The sequence below is a fragment of the Dasypus novemcinctus genome, chromosome 31 (assembly GCF_030445035.2).
Source record: "Dasypus novemcinctus isolate mDasNov1 chromosome 31, mDasNov1.1.hap2, whole genome shotgun sequence".
NCBI lineage: Eukaryota > Metazoa > Chordata > Mammalia > Cingulata > Dasypodidae > Dasypus > Dasypus novemcinctus.
Genome location: NC_080703.1, coordinates 36543385 through 36567409, shown reverse-complemented (window position 1 = coordinate 36567409; position 24025 = coordinate 36543385). Strand labels below are relative to the sequence as shown.

Genomic DNA, 24025 nt, shown 5'->3' with positions numbered 1-24025 from the left:
GAAAGCATCCTTCTGTCACTGCATCCTGAGGATTGCAAGATTTACTTTTATAATAGTTATGCTACTTTTCCCTGTGTTTTCCTGGGTGTTAAATTATGCGAGCAATCATGATGCTAGATAATACCACAGCTGGTGGATTTGTAGATTTAAGAAAATACTAACCACCAATCTAAGAAATAAGGCATTTTATTTAAATAGAGTTTGCTTTAAAATTGAGGTCATGTTTTAAATTCAAGTTTTAATTAACTTAGTTACAATTTGTAACCTAATTAATGACTTCATTTTCTTTCCTGGGAATACTCCTAGAGGATATTTTGAAGTAGTGTTGCCATGTGTAGCAGTTTGATACAGTTATGAATTCCAAAAACAAATATTGGATTATGTTTGTAATCTGGTCTGTACCTGGGCATGATTGAGTTATGATTAGGGCATTGAGTCTCCACCCCTTGGTGGGTGGGGATTCACAGATAAAAGGCATGGTGAAGAACAGAGGTGAGAGTTTCTGATGTTGGAGTTTTGATGTTAAGAGTTTGATGCTGAAGTCTTAAGATGGAGCCCTGGAGAAAGAGACAGAGCTGTTCACCTGATAGTCTACAGCTGACCTTGTGGAGAAGCAGAGGAGCTGAGCCCAGAGGAACCCAAAAAGCCTGAGCCCTCACAGACGTCGGCAGCCATCTTGCTCCAACACATGAAAATAGACTTTGGTGAGGGAAGTAACTCGTGCTTATGGCTGGGTATCTATAAGCTCCTACCCCAAATAAGTACCCTTTATAAAAACCAAGTGATTCCTGGTATTTTGCATCAGCACCCCTTTGGCTGACTAATACACCATGTGACTCAAAAAGTCCTAGAATTGACATGGTATTGATATCTTTTAAATGGCATAAGTGGAATCCTATAACTATTCAAACTATATGAGCCAGAAACTGAGTTATTCAAAAAGAAATAAAATAGTATCCAAAGAAAAATGAGACATCACGTCTACTCTCAAAAAAATATATAAAGCAGAATGCACACAAGTGACAGCATACAAGTAAAATGGCATGGATTTCAGAGGGGAGAAAGGGAGAATGAATTCTGATCAGAATACAGAAAGAAGACTTCAGTAGAAAATACCTTCAATGTTCAGACGTGAGGGTTAGGTAGGACCATAAAAAATAGAAGGAGTGGAGAGACGGCATATAAGACGAACTAACATATGCTACTGAATGGAATGGAAAAGGCAGAGAGGTAGAAAGCATTTTCAGCCAACCATGGGTTTTGTGATTTGTCTAGATTATTAGGTAGGAGTGGATAATAAACCAGGAAGGTGGCTTTAGATGTGTTTACTGAAGACCTTGAGTGGTTTTGAATGGGTGGAAAATGGCATCACAGACCAACAGTCTTGTGGAGAGAGGATAGGATAGGGAAGGAGGAAGAAAAAGAGGTACTATAATCAAAATGACAAGGGGAGATACCACAGTCTTCCAAGCAACATTTTATGAGTGACAAAAAGTGAAAAGTTAACTAGAATGATTGAGAGAGCAGAGAGGAAGAATTAAATGGAATTTGCCATATATCTAATTTCACATGCCATCTTAAAGACAACCTACTACTTTACTGAACATCAATTAGCAAACGCATTTCTAATAATTCATAAGCGGTAGAATTATTTACTATAGAAGATAACTATGACAGTCTTAGAAAAAATGCAGTCCTGTAAATAAGTTCCGATATTTTTTTATCTTTTCCAAACTTAATATCTATATGGATATATTTAGCTTAATAACTATATGGATAAAATTATTAACACACACATGCAACTCATATCAAAATTATTTTCAAAGAATTCTGGATTTAAAATAGTGTTCTAAAAAGTAGAGTTAGACCATAGTAGAGGACCACATATATGTAGCTTGTAGCCTAAGGTAAGAAAAAAACAGAGTAATAACTTTTAGAGAATATGCAACTATTTTAAAGCTTGATTGATAAGAAGAGAATGGAGGAAAATAGCTTGGAAGCACCATATAACATATCCCCAACTGGATCAATTATATAGGAATAAACAATATAACTAGACCAAACATTATAATTTGGTTTAATGATAGTATAACAAAGTCCGTTGCACAAAGTTGAAGAAACTGGGAATGCATTAGTCTGCCCAAAGGGTGCTGATGCAAAGTAACAGAAATCCATTGGCTTTTACAAAAGGGTATGTATTGGGGGTAAAAGCTTACAGTTACAAGGCCCTAAAAAGTTCAACTCAAGGTTGCTCTCTCACCAAAGTCAGCTGCCACGTGTTCATGCAAGATGGTTGCTGGTCTCTGCCTGGTCTCTCCTTCCTGGGTTTCCTCTTTGTTTTGAGGGGCCCACCAGCTTCTTCCCAGTCTCAGCTGTAGGCTGCCATAGAGCTTATCTCTCAGGGCTTCTTAGATCAGTCTCGATGCTCTTCCCAGTCTCAGCTGTAAACACTCAAACAAATGGCTCATCCTTCCTTCCAGCCCCAGGATCAAAAATGGCAGCGCTCTCTCTCTTCCATGTGTCTTCCTGAGTGAGTGTCCATTTATATCAGCCCACCAAGGGGGCGGGGACTCAACCACTTACTGACATGGTCGAATCAAAGCCCTTATCTTAACAGGTAATTTAATCAAAGACATCTCATCTCAGCTGAACCTAATACAATCAAGAGGTATCACATCCAGAAGAATAGCTTAGTTTACAAACATAATCTTTCTCTTTTGGGGATTCACAAATCATCTCAAAATGTCACAGTGATTTCTATCCAAAGGACAAGAGACCAGAGTCTATAATTTCTACTGAGTTGAATCTTGAAAGAAAAGAAGGGGGGAAAAAAAAAAAAAGTACACTAAAACTTAAGTGTGAATTTGGGTCTGAAGGGGTTATTTCAGTTTAAAACACGAATTAGGTTCTACGACTTAGGTTAATAAGGGTTGGGGGATTTGAAAAGTGAATATTAATTTATTATACATAACACCCAGTGCCACCGCAGAGTCTCTCATGGCCTCTCAAGCAACTACAGATCAAGGCAATTTCAAACCTCTACCTTATTTGATTGCTTTCTTTTATGATTCCAGATATGCTATTAAAATGTATCACGAAGGCTCAGAAAAATACGAAGAAGGAATTATCTACATGCCTGACCTCCATTAACCAGCAAAGCATCCCTAAGTCTGCACGCCTTGTTTAAAACTGCTTCCAATGTTGTATTTATTAAAATGGCTGGAAAGAACTCTACTAAAAGGACAATGATTTCCAAATGAACTTCAAAGCAATTATTTTTTTAAACCTTTTTCTTAATTAAAGTTAATAGATCACATAGAATGTTACATTAAAAAAATATAAAGGTTCCCATATAACCCACACCCCACCCCTCCACCCCCATGATTTGTGTAAATTATATTTTTTTGAAGATATATATATCACAAAAAAGGTTACACTATAAAAAACATAAGAGTTTCCCGTATACCCCCCACCCCCCACCCCACTCCTCCCACACCAACAACCTCCCCCCATCACTGTGGCACACTCATCGCTCTCAGTGAACACATTTTGGAGCACTGCTGCACCACGTGGGTAATAGTTTACTCTGTAGTTCACACTCTCCTCTGCTACATTCAGTGGGTTATGGCAGGACAAATCAATTATTTTTAAATGTTAATCTGGGATCGCAAATACAATTTTTACAGGAGGTCAATGAAATGTAAACACCGGTTCCCACTGCAGCCTGGTTCTATTGATTACAAGCATCTAGCCTACTCGCAAAAAACAGAAGATATTTTATCAACTTGGGTAAAATATTGTTATTGTCTAGGTGAGGGAGAGAATCCGGACAGGATTCTCGAAAGCACTCAAATTCCTGTGAGGGATAAGGCATAGTGCATGGCAAATACCAAATGTTGAAGACATTTCTTCAAGGTTGGTGTTAGTAGTTCCATTTTACAGATGAAGAAAATGATGTTTAGAGAAGTTAGGTTACTTGCTTAAAGTCTGAGGTTATGTGGAATGAATATTCAAGGCTGATGATAAAATACTTTAACTGAAAGAAAAAAAACTGAATAGTCTGAGAGGTTTTTACTTTCCAATAGCATAGCATTTCAATTTTGATATATACTCCTTTCTTTTTTCAATTTTTAAAATTTTCAGTTGAAGCTGTGTGACCCGATTTTGATTTTTTCTTCAAGATGCTATAATGGAGTATATCAATTACTGTTGCCGCCTTTCTCCACCCCTCCTCCCCTTCCAGCCCTGCCGTCCTTCCCGCCAGTCCCGCCCATATTGCCAACCTACAATCTGCCCTCTTCCCCAGTAGCTGCTTACCTCAGGTCTGTCCATCAGCTTCAGCCTATCCACAACCGCCCCGTAGCCAGCCCTCCCTACACCACACTCCTCCCTCTACCCAGCCCTATATAACTAAGTGTACTTCCGCAATAAAGTAGACCTGTTCTTGCACTCAAGCGGTCTCCGTGGTTTTTCCTCAACCGCGCGTCCCCCACGCCTGGAGAACCGGTGCTCCCTCCTGGAGCACCCCCCGCCAGCTGCTAGGCAGGAGCAAGCTCCCCCGACTCTTGGGCCTGAGCGAGGTCGAAATCCTCACGCTCAGCCACAAATTACTATCAATTGTATAAAATTAATTATATCCATGCAACATAATTTTATTAATAGTAAATCATTGGATCCAATATGATTTATTATTATTTTTAGTATAAAATTTTAACACATCATGTTCATAACAAGCTAATTAATTTTACTCTTGAACTATTCCATGAAGATGCCTCAACCATTGCTTAACTGCTGCTTGTTTTTTCTTTAAAGAAAAAATGAAAACATAGGGTCAAATCAAAATTTTGCAACCAATTTGATTTTGATGAATGTGGATCCACACTTGGAATTTCTGTGGAATATGTTACTAAATGATCAAGTTTTTTTTAAGAATTGAGAAATTAAATTCTTAAAAACATTAATTTCTAACATTGCTGATAAAATTTCTAAGTAGTAGAAGAAAGTCAACTACTGAACATTTGAAGAAGGTGAGAGAAAAAAGCATTTTATGAAATCACAACAAACTCAAGTGGAAGCGGAAGTGACACTGCCTTAAGATAAGGATAAATACATTTATTCCTCCTTTTCCTTTGACTTGTTGCCTGAAAACAAAACAAGGACAGGAGCCAGAATCAAAATCTCCACATGAAATGATAGCAGGAGACGTTTATGACCCAAAATATGGAACCATATTTATGGTACATAAAGCAAAGTTAAAAAAAGATGAGGTCTAAGTAGCAAGAGCGAGCGAGAACAAAGAAAACCAAGCTGATTTACTCAGAATCATCGCGCTCACTAGGAGCTGGTGCCGTCAAGTACCTGGGAAAGTGGTGGATGCATTCTTTATAAAAAGAGCGATTAGACCTCTGCACATGTCCTATTTCATGTTTACTCTTCAACTGCCACCTGAGAAGCCAAAGGGGTGCCTTCTTTGGAAAGGTTTAAGACCAGGAGACATCAAACATTTGACTCAACAAGGATTTAGTAGAGGCCGTAAAATAACTGGTAAAGTTTCCTAGCCTTCTTCCTTCCTACATCTAGAGGTGTGGTTCAACACAGTAGCAACAATGCAGATGCAGCTATCGAAATTTAAAATAAAGAAAAACAAAAATCCAGTTCTTCAGTTCCACTGGCCACATTCCAGAAGCTCAAGAGGACACGTGGCTAATGGTTCCTGAGGCAGCACAGATAGAGAGCACTTACCTTCATCATCGCAGAGAGTCCTACTGGCCTGTGACAAAGAGATTAGCAGCCTGTGTTAGAACCACCAGATAGAAAATTAAATGGTGCCTCTTAGTCATATTTGAAAGCCCCCCGAATAAGACATACAGGCATTAATATGTTAGAATCTTCTAATAAACTCAGTTTTCAGCCTGAACCCTCTATAGTGCCAACCTGACCAAGGTTCGACAGAGCACTCAGTTAGCTTTCTCATGCTTTATCCTTATATACGAATGTAAAGCTGAAGATCATGAAATGTTTGAGAAAAGCCTCCAACATAGAAAACTGAAACAAAACAACACACACACATACATACACACAGAGGAGATGCAGAGGAAAAAGGGGCAGTGCAGTGAACAGGAAAGCAAAAATTAATTTCCATGACAGATACTGAAATATATTCATTCATGACACTAGGAAATGAAAATTCAGTGGGCAAAAGTTAGGTTTGAGAAATTAAAAATGAGCGCATGCACAAAAAAGCAAAAGAAAGTTTAAAATAAATTGCAAGAAAATATTCTCAAAATTAAAAACAAAAACCAAACCAAAGGGATGAACAATAGGAAAGATAAGAAAATGAAAGATATATGACTAACGTCTATCAAGAAAAAAAATTGCATAGGAAGTTGTAGCAGAAGGTGAGGAAACACATTATTTTTGTTGTTGTCGTAAAGATCTTTATGTTATTATTACTTTCGCCATCTATGAGCATCACACTGACAAAAATTTTAAAAAATAAGAATTATCTGGAAACGTACAATTTCATACAGTGAAGTTGAATTCATATGCTCCACTGGACAGTTTACCAAGTTACTTAAAAAGTGCACATTTGAAATCAGTTCCTTAGGGTGAACTCAAAGGATTTTTTTTTCCTTTAGAAAGTATTTACTAAGCTAAAATGGCCGGCTGCCTTGGGCATTGCATGGAGAAACCCATTTCCAAGAAAGGATTTTCCAGAAGACAAAAAAGCAACTGATCTGCAGGGTCTTTCCAAGAAAATGAAAGATCGACTGTAACCTACAGAATCTCGGACGACCAGCCCTTGGTAATAAACCAGTTTCCAACCAGTAGAAATAGCTTATGAGAATGGACAAGTAATCATACATACCAGCTTCCTGTAAAACCCCCTGATGGAAAATGGAAAGAAACTTAGCGTCAGCCGGTCAGAACCTTCCCCCACTTGCCCCTTTTCCACCCTCAATGGTGCTCCTTTACACATGCAATCTGGATGATTCCTGACTCTTAAACTGCTCATGTAAACTCTCAAGACATCTTTTCTAACAGTCAATTTTAACAAAAGTATAAGACAAACCGTGGGCCAGAAAAGACCTGAAATCTTCCTGCTGACTCATTTGCATGAATGAAGTCAAACATTCAAAACCCACCAGAAAGAGGAAAACTCTAGCTAACGAGGCCATTTGTGCAAATTCATTAGCATGAACACTTCCAACTGATTAGCACAAAGGATTGCAGAAAACTCCAGAGTAAAAATTAATGTACAAGAGCTGAGGCTGCTCTCTGGAGATGGAGAGGACCCCTGGGGATGCAGCACTGGGGAGTGAAGAGGCATCTGGCCCCGGGGTCAAACAGAAGCCTTCTTATCTATCAGCTAACTCCGAGTTCTTAGGACACTGGATTAGAGCAATGGCTACTCTTCTTAAGGTTGACTAAGGTGAATCAGTCAAGGAAAGTGAGTACTTGTACAGTAAGTATTTGTAAAACTTGTAAAATCACCATTAATTTATTTTCAAAAACGATCAAATCACTATCCTTGGCCACAGAGTCTCCAAAGACGCCACGTTTCCTGCCAAACTGAATTAATGTTCTTAGTTACCGTGAAGACATCGTTGACTCCTGAGATGATCGTACTATTTCCTCCAGGACGCTTGACCGAATCGGCTCAGACAGCAGCGAGCTGCTCCAGTATGTGGGTACCTCGGTGTCCTCGGGTGTCTCCAGTTGTAGCCCTCACCACACTATTCTAATCATCTCTTTGTTTGGTCTCTATCCTCCAGGATGCTTTATGTTCAGAGAGAATTACGGACTAAACTATCCTCCTCATTATTGCACCTACAGCTAGTAATATCTAGCCTGGGCAGGTCTGTGAATATTGGTGGAAGGAATAAATGAGTGGTAAATGGAACTCTTCATTTGTGATTAGGAAATACTGTTAATAGGAAGGCAAGTGGTAGCCCAGGGTCAGCCAGGAGCAAAACCAAGAACCTAACTGCTGTCTCCTGCTTCCCTGCTTATTGCTTTTACCATGTATTAAAACAGACCTTGTCAGTCCATGTTCAAGTGTGATTATAAGCTACTTTTAAAGTCATCCTCCACTACTCTCAGCTCCACACAAGAGAGTCCTTTTTATTGTTCAAACAACAACAGCGTACACGCTCCTGCCCCTGACTCTACAGCTCTGTCCATTCCCTGCCTCCTTCAGTGTCTAGCTTAAATCCCATCACAGTTCCAATAACAAAATTAAACAAAACCCAATAAACGAAAACAAACACTGAGTCCTTTCCACGTACCAAGAAATATAGGAGACAAGAAGGTAGATAATAAATGGCTTCTCTTAAAGAAGCATACAGTTTAAAGAGGAAATTAAAAGTTTGATACGTTATAGTATTCGTGAGAAGGTGAGGAAACAGCCAGTCTCCTACAATGTTGGGAAGAAGGCAAATCAGTGCCTAAGTTTTGTTTGGCTTGGGGGAAAGAGAGTTTGGCAATATCTCTATGAGTAAAAATCACATGTTCTCTCAGACCCAGAAATTCTGCTTCCAGTAACTTACCACAAAGAAACTCTCCTATCTGCAAACCCTTATGTGCATGAATGATGACTGTAGCAGTTTTTTTAGTCTAAAATTGAAAAAAAAAAAAGTGTCCATCTATAGGACACTTAAATTGTGTTTCATCTAGACAGAATGTATTTTATTTTTTAAAAAGAATGCGCTAGGGGAAGCAGATGTAGCTCAAGTGATAAGGCTTCTGCCTAACATATGGGAGGACCCAGTTTTGATCCCTGGGACCTCCTGGTGAAAAAGAAGAAAAGAAAGCATGCCTGAGTGGTGAGCCAGTGCCTGTACAAGTGAGTCATGCAGAAAGATGATGATGCAACAAAAGAGAGATGAAGGGGAGAGTCAAAGTGAAGCACAGCAGAGATCAAGAACTGAGGTGACACAATTGACAGGGAACCTCTTTCTACATCAGAGGTCCCCAGAATAGAATCCCTCCGAATCCTAGAGGAGAAAGATGAGGAGACAAAAAAGAGAAATAAATACAGAAGATCACACAACAAATGGACATGGACAGCAAAAACCGTAGGGCAGGGGCAGGGGAAGGGAAAAAAATAAATAAATCTAAAAAAAAAAAGAATGAGTTAGTTCTCTATAAGCTACCAGAGAAATAAAACCTCAGTAATATTAAGTGAGATTTGCAAAGTGTGGAAAAATATGAATAATATAAACATACTTGCTTAAAAATACATAACACACATGCCTTTATATACATTAGAATTATAAAAGTACAGTCAAAAAATGTACAAGTAGTGATCAGGTGACTCTGAAAAGTAGGACTGCAGTTGTGGGGAGCGAAATAGCCTTTATTTTTCATTTTTTATTCTTCAATATTTGAATTTTCAACCACACACAGCTATTATCTCCATAATTATTTATCTATAAAATTAAAGTTTCAAAGAGTTGGGAAATTTACCTAGTTGGTAAGAAGGTAGAGTAAATATGGGGGAGAGACTAAATGAGAAAGGGATATTTAATTCTGGCCTTCAAGGTAGATTGTATTTCATTAGACAGAGATAGAGGAAGGATTCTGGGGATAGAGTGGACTACACTTCCCAGCATGCCACAATTAAGCATGGCCATGTGACCAGTTCTAGCCAGTGAAATATGAATAGAAGCGGCCAACCCACCTCCAGGCCGAGGGAGTGAAATATCCTTGTATAATATGACTCAGTCATAGAGTAGGATTTGTGTTGAGTTGGTGGAACAAGATGGAAGCATCCTAGATTGTTGAGTAACTGCAGGAGAATGGCCGACCCAGTGAATCACCTGCACCCTTAAGAGTAAAAAATAAACTTTCACTATTAAGCCACTGAACCTTGTCTAGCCTAGCTAATACAGACAACTGGAGGAAATAACGTTATAGGGAAAGCTGTTAAAATGGAGACCTATGTTTATAATAGTGTCTAATATCACGTGTGGAGGCAGGGTGGAGGAGATGCTTAGAAAATGGCCTGGATTTGAAAGGTAAAGGAAATTGCCTGCCCAAGTGAGGAGTTACAATTAATTTGTTGGCTGAAAGGTTTTTATGTGTTTGCTTGTTTTTGTTTTTAACTAGGAAACAAAATGATCGAAATATAGGAATTTGGGTAACTTAGGAAGATTAACCTCACAGTGCTATGTTAGGAGGAACAGCTAGTTTGGGACATGAAAGAGGGGTCATCAGCAAATAAGGTCCCAGATAGGATTTGTGTTAGACTCATCTTCAGTTTGGGGACTTCCTCTAGTCACATCTAGCTTTTGAAGTTAGCCAGGGTAGCCTGGGGAGAGCGTGAAAGAAGCAGAGGACTTGTGCATTGAGATGAACAGAGAAAGCCAGAGAAGGGCGACACAGGGCAGGTGCATCACTGAATTCTCAAATGTCTGGCCACGGGCTCGAGCCAGGGTAGGAAATTATGTGTGTGCTGAGCACAGGTGATAGACAAAGCAGGCTGGGAGGGGTCAGCAGAAGGGGCGCGGTGGACATAAGCACTGCCTGATGACTCCAAATAAAAGGGATATTTCCCACTTCGGTATTTCAGGAGTGCCTGTCCCACGCCCATGACATTTTTAACCTCTCAGTGGCTTACGTTCCTTCATCTATAAAATGTGGGTAATACTAGGAACCACCTCAGAGGGTTGTTGTGAAGAGTGACTGTTGTTATTATCTCATTTAATCATCGCTACCATCTGGTGGGTTGGGTATCACTAGTCATTGAAAGGCTACAGATGAAGAATTTGAGATTTTAACCCTGGTCCTTAATGATTTCCACTTAGCCTACACCTTCCCCAGTTCCATCCAAATGCTCAAGATGGTAACTGCTTCTCTTTAAGACCCTAGCAGCTGGTCCTGCGCAGTCCAGCACTACCTCCTCCCCCTAGTCCCTCAGGCCTAGCAGTGGGGATGTTGTCACTTCCAGGTGCCTCTCTGTGGCTTGTTCATTCCTTTAGCCCTGTCCATGCCTCCAGGCATAGCCCCTTCAGAAATTCAAACCCTTTGGGGATTTTTCTGGCTTATCGGGACCCTGATGGATCCTCAGAGGATATATGAAATATGTATAGTTGACGATCAAAATGGAACACCAGTAATGCATTTCAGACCCACAGCAGACTCTAGATTGCTTGTGAAGAAAATGAGTCCTGGGGAAGTAAATTGATTCCAAGCTACAAAGCTAGTAAGAGCAGAGCAGAGCAGGGACCAGGCCTCCCGACTCCCACAGCAGTTTCTGTTCCATCAGACGGTCCCCCGCACAAAGGGACCTGAACTGGAAGACAAAAGATTTTGATTATAGGGAGCACCTGCCAGCCAGTGACTGTGGCTTCTATTAAGTAAATTCCACTGTCAGACCTTTCCACCCCATTGTCAGAACAGGCCTACCATCTCTCTCTCTGGAGATAATTAGGATTTAACCTCCATGTTGGAAGCAAAGAGCTGCTAGCTTTCAGAAAGAATTGTGACTTCAGGTCAAAACTATTTCCTTCTGATCAATTCTTCTCCAAATGGAGTGAAGCTCTGTGATCTGCTTGTTGTTTGGGGGGGAGGGATATCCTTCTCCAGAGTTGTCTCTTGTTCTCAGATGTCCTTACAGCAAATCATGGACTCTCAGGCAAAGTTGAGGAAGGTGGTCTTCTAATAAAGCAATTATCCCTCACTTTTGATTCTAGCAATGGAAGAAATACCATGGTGGTGGAGGCAGTGACCCATGCATGTTCTGGGGTTAGGGAGAGGGGGAAATGGGTGTAACGAGGGGCATTTTCGGGACTTGGGAAGCATCCTGAATGACCTTAGAATAACACATACAGGCCAGTATACATCTTGCCATAACTCATTTTCAGAGCCAAATGGTAAAGAGTGTAAACTACAATGTAGACTATAATCTATGCTTAGCGGCAATGCTCCAGATGTGTTTATCAATTACAATGAACATACCACATTGATGAAAGATGTTGATAATGTGGGGAAATCTGGGAGATGTGGGGAGTGGGGCATATGGGAATCCCCTAAATATTCTCTGTAACATTTATGTAATTGAAGTATCTGTTAAAAAATAAAAAAAAAAAATCCCTCACTCTTGATGGATTTTAAATAAGCAGATAACTTATTTACATGAACTAAAATTAACCTCCTAACCATGTTCTCCCCAAAGTTATTAATCTTGGTGGTGTGCACAATAATCAGTGGCATCTCAAACAAACGAGGACAATGTATATGTACAAATAAGTGCAGATATTCAACACACACATCTTAAAACCTAAAATGAAATTAATTAAACATAATGACAAACATTAATTTACTGTTTAGTTGTGAAAATTTTGCATTAATGACCTTATGTCATCCTCTAAAAATTAGATGCAGCATTTATTATTACTGCCATTTCCTAGATGACCAACAGCATATTTTGATTAAATTAGCCTAAAGGTAGGGCAGCTAGTAAGTGGAGAAGTCCAAATTTGGGCCTTTCTAAATAAAAAGTATGGACCCTTTCCATTTTCCCAGTACTCTGCAGTCAATATCATCATCAGGCGGATGGACAGAGTATAAATTCTCTGAGAATACATGTGCCTAGGTTGGAAGACCTAGACTTTAGAGAAGGAGAAGGACAAATACCCAGAAAGCAGCAGAGATGAGGGAACACTTAGCTCTGGGCAGAGGGAGAGCATAACCCAGGACCCTGGTGGCTCTCTGGCCTTGTCCCTTGGAGGGCTGGTTGTTGTTCCTGTCTTTGTATTCCATGAGCTGTCCCTTTATGCCTCCAGTAAATTACTTCTTCCCTTAATGTGCATCAGCAAGTTACCCTGTTACTTGCAACTAAGTGAACCCATAATACAAAAATAAATTTTTTCTGATAATTATGTGAGCCTGTCAGGGATAACACTAAGAACATGAATTCTAAGCATTACTGGTTATTAAATCATAAGTAGTAATTGAATATTAGATAAATAAAAAAGATATAGAATTATCAGAGTGGTTAAAACTATGTACTCTGGGGACGCGGACTTGGCCCAGTGGTTAGAGAGTCACTCTACCACATGGGAGGTCCACGGTTCAAATCCTGGGCCTCCTTAACCCGTGTGGAGCTGGCCCATGTGCAGTGCTGATGCTCGCAATGAGTGCTGCGCCACACAGGGGTGTCCCTGCGTAGGGGAGCCCCACACGCAAGGAGTGCACCCCACAAGAAGAGCCGCCCAGCATGAAAGAAATTTCAGCCTGCCCAGGAATGGCGCTGCACACACGGAGAGCTGACACAACAAGATGACGCAACAAAAAGAAACACAGATTCCCGTGCCGCTGACATCAACAGAAGTGGACAAAGTACACACAGCAAATGGAGACAGAGAACAGACAACTGGGGCGGTGGGGAGGAGGGGAGAAAAATAAATAGAAAATAAATCTTTAAAAAAAAAAGTATGTACTCTGGCTTCAGATTGCCTTGTTTCAAACCATGTAACATAAAACAAGTTATTTTACCTATTCTGCTTCTGGTTCCTCTGGTATAAAATATGGATAATAAAATAATGTACATGAAAAGGTTGTTGTGAAAATAAAATAATATATGTAAAGGATTACTACAGTTTCAGATCCATAGGAAGAGTTAAAAAAGTGTCATTCTTTTTTTAATACATGTATCTGTTTATTTATTCCCTCCCCCATCCCCACCGCCCCGTTGTTTTTTGTGCTCACTCTCTGTGTCTATTTACTGTGTGTTCTGTGTCCTCTTGTCTTTTCTTTTGGCGGCACCAAGAACTGATCCTGGGACCTTCCAGAATGGGAGAGAGGTGCTCACTTTCTTGCACCACCTCAACTCCCTGGTCTGCTGTGTCTCTGATCTACTGTCTCTCCTCTGTGTTTCTTTCTGCTGTATCATCTTACTGCACCAGCTCTCCATGCAGGCCAGTATTCCTGCATGGGCCAGCACCCCTGTGTGGGGCAGCACACTGCACGGGCCAGCGCTCCAAGTGGGCCGGCTCTCCACTTGGACCAGCACTCTGCATGGGCCAGCTCTCCACTCAGGCCAGCTCGCCTTCACCAGGGGGCCCTGGGAATCGAACCCTGGACATCCTCTATGGAAGAAAAGAGCTCAAGTGCTTGAGCCACATCCACTTCCTGGGTCCTTTGTTTTTGTTGTTGTGTTTTTACTCTGATCATCTCCACAGTGACTTTTGTCATGCCTTATTCTCTACATAAAGCTTTATTTTTTGGTTTCATGTAGAAGGAAAAATTTCATCAACAAAGGAAAATAGTTGCAAATCCAATTGCAAAATGAAATCAGGGGCATGTCATAGTCATTGATATTAACATTTATAGTTCTTCCTTTACCTTTGTTTAGATTATCAATAAACTTCATTCATTTTCATAAGAATAAGATGATCACTTGCTCTGCTCCATATTCCAAATCAGGTGTTTTCAAAAGAAGTTAGAGTAAGGGTAGAGTATGATTCTAGAAAAGAGTAAATCTTGCTGGTCCACATAGGGATTTACCCTACAGAAGCCTCATTAACACACTGCTCTAGCCAATTGAGCTAAATAATTAGGGTCAACTACAGACAGAATTAAAATTTTCAGATTTCAATCTCCAGGCCTATCATTCCAGAATCACTAATTAAAATAAGGGGAAAAAGTGCTCCAAGGTACAAAGTCAATTTATACTTCATAATCATCTGTGAGCAAGCCCCCCAACCCAACCAAGTCAAGTTTTTCAGTAGTACATGTTTAAATTCCAGGCACTTGAGCAAAAAGTTGCCAAACAAATTCTAGACATCATTGATTTGTCTAGGTACCCTGACTTCCATCTCGAAATAACTCCATCCCCCAAGAAAGAGGGGTGGTCACATGAACTATGCTGAGCTTCTTGCAGTATCTTTCCCCCCTGGTTGTTATAATCATTGGTCCAAGTTGTCTGTAAAGAACCAAACAAGAACCAATAGTATTTGTCCCTGGGATTATTTTCAAGGAAAGTTAAGAGAACATGAGTTCTCTGACTACTCTGGTCTTGGAAATGTTAAGCTATAAGTCAGACCTGGCTGCGGTCGTTACCATAGCATCTTGGTTTGTTGGCTGCTATGACAAATACCACACGATGGGTTGCCTTAAACAACAGAAATTCCTTCTAACAGTTTTGGAGGCCAGAAGGCTTTCCCATCACATGGCACTGTCTTCTCCTTTCTTTTTCTGGGTTCCCATTGACTTCCTGCTTTTCCTTACGACATTCTCCTTTTCATGTCTACAGAAGTCTGGGTTAAGATTCACCAGGGTTCAGTTTCCACACCTTAACTAAAAATAACATCTTCAAAAGGTCCTACTTACAAATGAGTTCACAAACACAGGGACATGGGTTAAGATTAAGAACATGTTGGGAAACGGACTTTGGCCCAGTGGTTAGGGCGTCCGTCTACCATATGGGAGGTCCGCGGTTCAAACCCTGGGCCTCCTTGACCCGTGTGGAGCTGGCCCATGCGCAGCGCTGATGCGCGCAAGGAGTGCTGTGCCACGCAAGGGTGTCCCCCGCGTGGGGGAGCCCCATGCGCAAGGAGTGCGCCCGTGAGGAAAGCCGCCCAGCGTGAAAAGAAAGAGCAGCCTGCCCGGGAATGGCGCCGCCCACACTTCCCGTGCCGCTGACAACAACAGAAGCGGACAAAGAAACAAGACGCAGCAAATAGACACCAAGAACAGACAACCAGGGGAGGGGGGGAAATTAAATAAATAAATAAATCTTTAAAAAAAAAAAAAAGATTAAGAACATGTCTAAATTGGAGGATGTAACTCAACCTACCAAACACAGCCACACAAAGACAAATGAAACCCGCATGAATGGAGAAATAGAGATGAGATGCAGAGGAGAAAAGAGAGGTGTGACGGTACTTTATCTCATGCTACCTCCCGTCATCTCCTATTTTACAAGTTAATAAAGTCGTGAATTTTCTTAATCTAGGCCAAGTTGAGTTTACATCACTTGAAATCAAAATAGCTTGACTAATAAGTCAATATACCAGAATTACTTTCTTTGAACATTGCTGAGTCTTGGCTTATTTGAAAGACACCTAAATTATGAAATTTAGACAGTAATGGCATCCACAAAAAAGAAATAGCAAATAGGTATTGTGGTAATTCGAGATTATTTTATGTATCTCAAAAAAATATTGTGCTTATAAATTAATCTATTCCTCTGGGTGTGATATACTTTGATTACAGTAAACTCACTTAAGAGGTCTTTAATTAGATTACTTGACAATGTCGCTTAGGGTTTTGATTGGACTGTGTCAGTGAGGTGTGACTCAGGTTGAGTTCTTGCCCCCTTGCTTGGTCTGATGTAAATGGACTCGGATGGACAGACACGGGAAGAAGGGAACTGGCATATTTGAGTCTGCAATGTAAGAGAGAGGATAGCTTAAGCAAGAAGCTCCAAGAGGCTGGGCCATGGAGCAGCTCAAGAGGAGATGGTGAGCCCAGAGGCGAAGGCTGAGACCTTGGCGGAGATCGGCGGCCATCTTGCTTTGCCACATGGCACCATGCTGGGATCAACAGGCACTGGCTTTGGTGAGGAACCATCTCAGATGGTGCCTTCAGTTGGACTTTTCATGGCCTTAGAATGGTAAAATTTTACTCCATATAAATCCCCGCTATAAAAGCCAACAGATTTCTGGTACATTGCATGGGCAGCCCTTTAGCACACTAGAATGCATATGCATATACTTGGGAATGTATCTTTATAAACACCCTGTAGTGAGTTTCTAGATGGCTGTATTGCAACAAAAGACAAGCGTCAAAGAGCCAAACCTTTGAGAACACAAATAGATGAAAATAACTCTAAAACCTTCCCCATATTTCTGGATTAAAGAATGTAGCATTATAATGATGACAGCTAACTTTTATTGAGTTCTTACCATGTACCTGGCATAGGTATATGCACTTCACATCTATTAGCAAATTTCATCCCACAATAGCTCTATGGGGTTGCATTGGTAATCTTTTGATAGATAACACTATTACCACAAATTCTGTGAACAGGTATTTATTATCCCATATTTTCTGTGGATCAGGTGTCTGCACAGAGCTTAGATGGGTCCTCCCAAATGGAACAAGGTGTCAGCTTGGACTAATCTTATCCAAGGCTAGGCAGGGGAAGGAGCTGCTTCCTCCCTCACTCTGTTGCTGGCAGCACAGCATTCAGTCCCTTGTGGGCACTGGGCTGGGGCCTCGTCTTCTGGCGGGCTGTTGGCCTAAGGCTGCTGTACGTTCCCTGTCATGAGGTCCTCTCCACAGACAACTCACAGCATGGCAGCTTGCTCCGCCAAGTCCATCAAGGGAGAGAATCTCCTTACAAGACTGGTGTTATGATATTACATAGTGTAGTCATATGCACATAATAAGGTATACCCTGTCACCTTTGCCTTATTCTAATGGTTAGAAGCTTGTCACAGGTCCCACCCATGCTGAAGAGGACAGACTTACTCAAAGGTGTGACTACAAATGGTTCACAGGAGCTGTTCTAGAATCTGTCTGCCTCAGAGGCACATGCTGTTGTTTTCAGTTTTACAGATCAGGATGCTGAGGCACATGGAGAGGCAGGAGAAGAGCTACACTTCCAATACAGGCAGGCTGTTTCCTTATGCTCTACTTTTTGGAAAAAAACCATTACTACATGTGGTACCTGGTGAGCTCAATATGAGTTTCAGACCTGATGTTTACTAGCTGTTTGAGCTGGGAGAAAAAGTCTTAACCTCTCTGATCTTGACTTTTGTTTTCAGTTTATAAAGCTGAAATAATAAAAAACATTTCCAACTCTTTGTGATGGCCAAATGACAATGCTACATGAAAATACTTTAAAGTGATAGTAGGTTATGTTAAAAATATTACCTTGTATCCCTGAGGTACAGACTAAAGAAGATGTTATAAACTAAATTGCTCTAACTTTACTTTCACAAAATAATTAGGTACTACTTTCACTGTACATTGCTTCAGTTCCATGTACCTAGATGGCCAAGGGCCAATGAATGATTCTTTCCTCTCTGTGATAGCACCAACTTCATTCATTTCAGGAAGAGGGACATGAAGATATAAGCACCTGAAAGTGGCATGATGCTTCGCCATCACCTAAGCACCCTGACTAGAAGGACAAATTCACAAATGGCACAAATTCAACCATCTATATTCTTTGGCTTGTCAGGCCCTGCAAGACTAAAACTTACACCTATTGGGCATCGACTCAAAGTTACCTCTGTTCTAGGCAATGCATAGATTTTATTTAATTTAACCTTCAGGAAGCTCTGTGAAGTAGCCGTTAATTATTCTATTTTCCGATTCAGAAACTAAGAGTCAAGAGGGTCCTATATCTTGTTCAAGATCAAATTCAAATCAAAGACTAAGTTGGACAAACAGGGGACACATATATTTAAATACACATACCTCATCATGGTAAAATTCATTCCTTTGTTCAATCATCAGATCATTATGGAGTAGCGGACCTCTTTTAATAGGTATACAAAAGCAATGAAAAGTCAGACTAAATTATTTCCCAACAATTTGAAAGGGAAACCAATGACCTGGGATTCGAACGATATTGGTCATCCTGCCGTACTGCTAACTAGCCATACGTCCATGTCAACTGATCAGATTCTAGAATCTCAGTCTCCCTTTACTCTAAAAATGATGACCCTTGCCCCTATTGTAGCTTTTATCACAAAGCAGTTCTAGGGATCAAATTCATTAAAGTGTTTTTGGAGCTTGAGTTACGTACCCCAGGAAACACAGGCTCTTAACCTTAGGCTGCACTCCTGTGGGGATGAGCTCATTGGTGAATCAGACAGTTGGATGACACGGTATCAGTTCAAGTGTGGGAACCTTCTCAGATCCTATGTAGGTGTGGCTGGAGAGCAGGTACAGATAAATAGGACTGGAGGCCTTATCAACAGAGGAAGAGAGGAAGCAGCCAGAGCAGTGAGAAGAGAGAAGTGGGTGGAAACCCGAGGAGCAGAGGCAGAGAGAGAGCACAGGTAATAGGAGGCAGAGACGCAAGTCAAGCTACTACCAGGACTGCTAGCCCGTGCCAGAACTGTGTAGGTTTCTGGGAAAAAGCATGGCCTTGCCTAATGCATTTAATTTTGGACGTCTAGCCTCTGCAACCCTGAGCCACCCCGTTGTGTGCTAAGCCAACTCATTATGTGTTATGTGACATGTATCTGTAAAAACAAAGCACTTTAAAGGTAAGGACACATGGAGCGCTGGCCTGTGCAGAAGTGCTGGCCCATCCAGGCAGGAGTGCTGGCCCCCACAGAGTGCTGGCCCGAGCAGAGAGCTGGTGCGGCAAGATGACGCAACAAAAAGAGACACAGAGGAGCAACAATGAGAGACGCAGCAGACCAGGGAGCTGAGGTGGTGAGAGAGAGTGAGCACCTCTCTCCCACTCCAGAAGGTCCCAGGATCAGTTCCCAGAGTCGCCTAAAGAGAAGGCAAGCAGACATAGAAGAACACAGAGCAGACAGCAAGCCCAAAACAATGGGGAGAGAGGGGGAATGAATAAATAAACTTTTAAAAACGTAAGGAATTGTCACAGTTATTGATCATAACACAATCTTGGACTGATTTAGTTTTAAGTAATGATGAAAAAAACCCAAACATCCTTTCATTCATTCTTCTTTCATCTGGAGTACTTAAGAACACTCAATGACTTCAAATTAGATAATTTTTTGCAGCCATCACAATTTAAAAGAAAATATAAACATGTAAAATGAATAACAAAGTTAACTCTGGCTTCCAATCCTTACAGATCCATGGGTACACTAATTTCAGAAACAAAATTTTATGAGCCACCAAGAGATACAGGCATCCTATTTACAGAGACTTTTTTCCCCAAATATCATTTTAAAACATAATGGATTTTAACAGTAATCTAGAAAATATTCAAGCTTCACACATCTGCTTCCCTGTAACATCAGTGTGTATCTGTGTGCCTGGCAGAACCATTATGATTGGCGGGAACTGATTTCAGCACAACTGGATGAATACAAACAAGAGGACAACAACAGTTAACAACACAAGAAACATTTCCACGCTTAGGGCTGCCCCACACTGAAAGAAGGACGGAGGATGGGGTCTTTGAGGTCTTGTTACTAGAAGAGTTCAAATAAAAATTCATGATCAGAGTAGAAACAAGTTTTGAGAGCCTAAAGTTGAAGGTTTGAAAATTTTGGTGAGTGTTTTTAAGAAAAAAACAATATACACAATACAAAATTAGGTTGGAAAGAGAATATGTATAATGAGAAAAATAACAACAAAATTCAAACAAAAGAAAAATGCTGACAGATACCACCACCATTATACAATTTAAAAAAAAAACATTTGTTTATATTAAGGTAACTTGAGAACATTTTTTCCCCTATACCTTTTTGCTGCATATTTTTTGTGATTGCCCATCCATACGACAATGATTTTGTTATATAATTTTCTATGGTGAGGTTATAAGAAACAAAATCAGTCTTCCTTTTAGTATGGTTGACTGATTTCTCTAAAGAATAGTTTTAAAACAGTAGTGTTTCAGCTCCCAGACTCACTGTTGGCAATATAACATAAATTTGAGGAATTGTGAAATTTGAGATACTTCTAGTTAAGTTTCTTATCTATTTGAGCTAAAGATTTGTAAGTAGCTTCCACAGACAAGCTTCCAGTTCCTAAATTTCAAACCTTTCTTTTCCTCCACCACACACACACCTTTGGGACTGGGCTGGCAGTTCATAGGGAAATCTAAATTCTGACTCTGAAGTTCTCTTTTATGCTGCAAAGTGAGTTGGCAAGTGAATGGTAAGTGTATTCCTGGAAATCCTTTTTTTTCTTGAAACTTTTTATGTTGAAATATTTTCAAACTTGCAGAATAGTTGCAAAAATAATACAGACCCCATTCAGAGAATTCCAACATACTCTCCAACCTACCACCCCAGACACCAGATCCACCAATTCCTGGGAGCCAGTTTTACACTAGAATGTTGTATTAATCAACCAAAGGGGTGCTGATGCAAAATACCCCAAATAAATACCCTTTTATAAAGGGTATTTATTTAGGGTAGGAGCTTACAGTTACTAGGCCATACAGCATAAGTTACTTCCTTTACCAAAGTCTATTGCCACATGTCAGAGCAAGATGGCTGCTGACATCTGCCAAGATTCAGGTTTCCTGGGTTCCTCCCTTCCTAGGACTCATTTCTCTCCAGGCTCAGCTGCTCTGCTCTCTCCCAAGTGTTTATTTATGGGGCTTCAGCTCAAACACTCCAACCTGCCTTCTCTATGGTGTGGTTTCTCTGTGAGTCCCTGCACCAAGGGGCAGGGACTCAACATCTTATTGATGTAGCCTAATGAAAGCCCTAATCATTATTTAATCAAGTTAACAGTGAAACCTCTGAATCTAATACAATCTAATATGCCCAGAGGAAAAGACCAGTTTACAAATATAGGATAATATCTATTTTTGGAATTCATAAATAATTCCAAACTGCTACAGACAGGAAGCATCGACTTAACTATACAAGGAATACATTCCATTAAACTCAAATTGAATGTATCCCCAACTCCTAAAAATGCCTGTGGACACTCCAAAACCTTCCAACATGAGGGTGCTGGGGATTGAATCAAATCCCCCACAGAGACATACTCAAGGCCTAACCCCTGTCCTGGGAGTGTGAACCCATTTGTAAACAGGACTTTGGAAGATGTTCTTAGTTAAGATGTGGCCAAATTGAACGAGGGCAGGCATTGATCCAATATGCCTGAAGTCTTTATAAGCACAAGAAACTGGACATGGTGGTAGAAGTCAGAAGTCAGTGGAATCATAGGAGCAGACACAAGGAGCAAGAGATCCCCATCTGACGGAGGATGGCCAGAAAACTACAAACCACAGGAGAAAGCAAGCGCTGTGATACCTTGATCCTGGACTTCCAGCTAGCCTCTACAGCCATGAGACAACAAATTCCTGTTGTTCAGGCTAACGCAGGGTGTGCTATTTGTCACAGCAGCCTTGGAAAAATAAGACAGAGGGAAAGTATGAAAGAAATTAGAGGTAAAAGAACAGCAGTGTTAATTATATGTATTTAAAATGTTTTTTGGAGATTTGACAAAACTGTGACCATGTGAACACATTGCCTGGGCCCTTCCTGGATCTTTGGAAGCGACTCCTGCCACTGAGGGACCCTGAAGTGAAAACTTCATTAGTTTCCAGGTAAATCTTCACCTGTGTGTTACTTAATACACAGAAGAGGATGCAGCAGGACATGAAGTTTGGTCCAGAAAACCCTTAGTGAACTTTTCAGTGTTGCAATTACGTGAGCATCTGTCTCTTTGTTCACTGATGGCCTTGTGAACTCTTGGAACAGTGAAGAGACAGACTTGCATTGTCATTGAAAAACTGCTGTATAAGGGAATTGACACCCTTGGTCTGCAGCTTATTTTCTGGAGCTCTGCATCCATATTTATTTTAGCAGTCAAGCCCTGCCCCTCTATCTTAAGGTTGTTGCACACATACACCATCTCTATTGGCTAAGATAGGAAAGCTACTCTCACAATTAAGACCCCAGATATAAAAATGACTCAGTCACAAGGGAAGTTTATTTCTCATCCACGAGACAATACTATGTGGGTAAGCAAGTCTGGAGAAGATAAGACCCTCTTCCATGTGGTCACCCACGGTCCCAGGATGACAAAGTTTCTACCACCTTTAACATGTAACTTCCAGAGTCATCCTGGGGGTTCTTTTAGTCCAGCCATACAGTAATGGAAAGAAGCATGTAGGAACATGGCAGAGGAGGATTTTTTTGGGCCACTCCCAGAAGTACAAGATTATCCCTTTCGGTCACATTCTTTTAGCGAGAACTTGGGACACATCTGCAAGGAATGCTGGGAATTATAGTTCCTTTGGGTAAAAACTTGCACTACAGAAAGTAGAGCAAGCATTTTTGGCAGACGGGTAAGCATCTCTATCACGTACCATGTTCAACTCCTTAGCCTCCTTGCTGAAATGTAGCCATCTCACATAGCATGAACTTGACAAAGCTTGCTTAATCTCATTTAACTTCTTTTATTTTCCTCCACAATCATCCCTAGTAATTTTGATTCTGTCCCCTGGCTACATTCTCTACATGTTATTTTCATCTTCAAAGTAAAAGAATTTTGTTGTGATTGCTGCTGTTGTTTTGCTTTATTTTCTTTTTAAAAACTTTTCGTTGGTTAAGGTCTCAGGTGGCCAACCGATCCTAGAAGGTATCCTCCAATCTCTGGCAAGAACAACTTTATGGGAAGTGGGAAAAATCATGTTCCTGTATCAGGAGAGGGGGAAAATGATCAACTTGAAAAGAACTTATTATTCAGTGAAAGAGGGGAAAAAGCATAACAAGCTAATCTAAATGCAGCTTCAGGAATCTGAGCAGTTTTATTTACCTTGGATACAAACAGATAAATTTCTGAAAGGCTAATCAGAATTAATGAATAGAAAAATTAAGGAATAGAATTAATGCATGGAAAACAGGAAAAGAAAATTCTTAATCAGGCATCAAGTTTGCTCTATTTAAATAAACTGAAATCTATTAGAATTTTTAAAGATCCACCTTAGACTAAGCCCCCTTTATGAGTAAAAAGTAAATATGTAAGACTTAGAAAAGGGAATCTAATATTAATCCTATAATGTGCATGACATGAGGAAAATAAAGGTCAACCGAAGGAGTGAGAACACACAGTAGAGGGTGATTTGAGAATCTAGGGTGGCCACAATTTATGCTATTTCCTTGCAAAGGAATATGGGTAATAGAAAGAGGGTAAGGAATGACTTAATTCTTGTTTACTGCTGGGAATATACAGACATCTGAGTCACTGATAATGCTAAATTAGTTGCTTCTCCACTGATGCTAAAGATACCCTTCAGTACCTTCCATCAGAAAATCAATTTCCTTGCAGCAGAGTTTCTGAAGGAGGCCAGGAGACCGTCTACTATTATGCTAAATAACTAGTCACAGCAAAA

At 40.5% G+C, this 24025-nt stretch overlaps 1 protein-coding gene across 3 annotated transcripts in view; it reads right to left on the bottom strand.

The window, feature by feature from the left end:
* The window catches only part of ZNF385D (zinc finger protein 385D), a 994621-nt gene that overhangs the window by 182206 nt on the left and 788390 nt on the right, over positions 1–24025 (bottom strand). The gene's annotated exons all lie outside the window — the stretch shown is intronic.